Here is a 516-nt window from a genome sequence, read left to right on the forward strand (position 1 = left end):
GGACAGTTGACCATGAACATCATGCCTGGGGGGGATGTCTTTTCCGTTTACAGTTTACAGATAAGATCAGGGCCGGTGCAAGGATTTTTGCCTACACAGGCAAAAATCCTTTTTTTTAATTTGTATTTATTTTTTTACTTTTTTTAATTTTTATTTATCTGATTATCTTTAACTTTTTTATTTGTTATAATTTTTTTTCTAATTATTTGTTAATTAATTTTTTTTAATCTTACTATCTTTTACTTTTTATGATTTTAATTAATATTTTTTACTTATTTTTTCATAAATGTTTATTTATTTTATAATTTTTTATCAATGTGTATTTATTTATTTATTTCATTTTTACATTTTTTCACTTAACTTTATTGCTATTACACAGAAGCTAGTTAACAAGCCCCTGTGTGATAGCATTTGGAGGTGACAGGTTCTCTTTATTGAACCTGTCACCTCTAATACAGGAGTTTTAGCACAGCTCTGTGCTAGAACTCCTGTGACAGCTGAGAGGAAGGGCTGCGA

This window comes from Nanorana parkeri, unplaced genomic scaffold, assembly GCF_000935625.1.
Source record: "Nanorana parkeri isolate BGI_ZX_2015 unplaced genomic scaffold, ASM93562v1 scaffold1183, whole genome shotgun sequence".
Lineage (NCBI taxonomy): Eukaryota > Metazoa > Chordata > Amphibia > Anura > Dicroglossidae > Nanorana > Nanorana parkeri.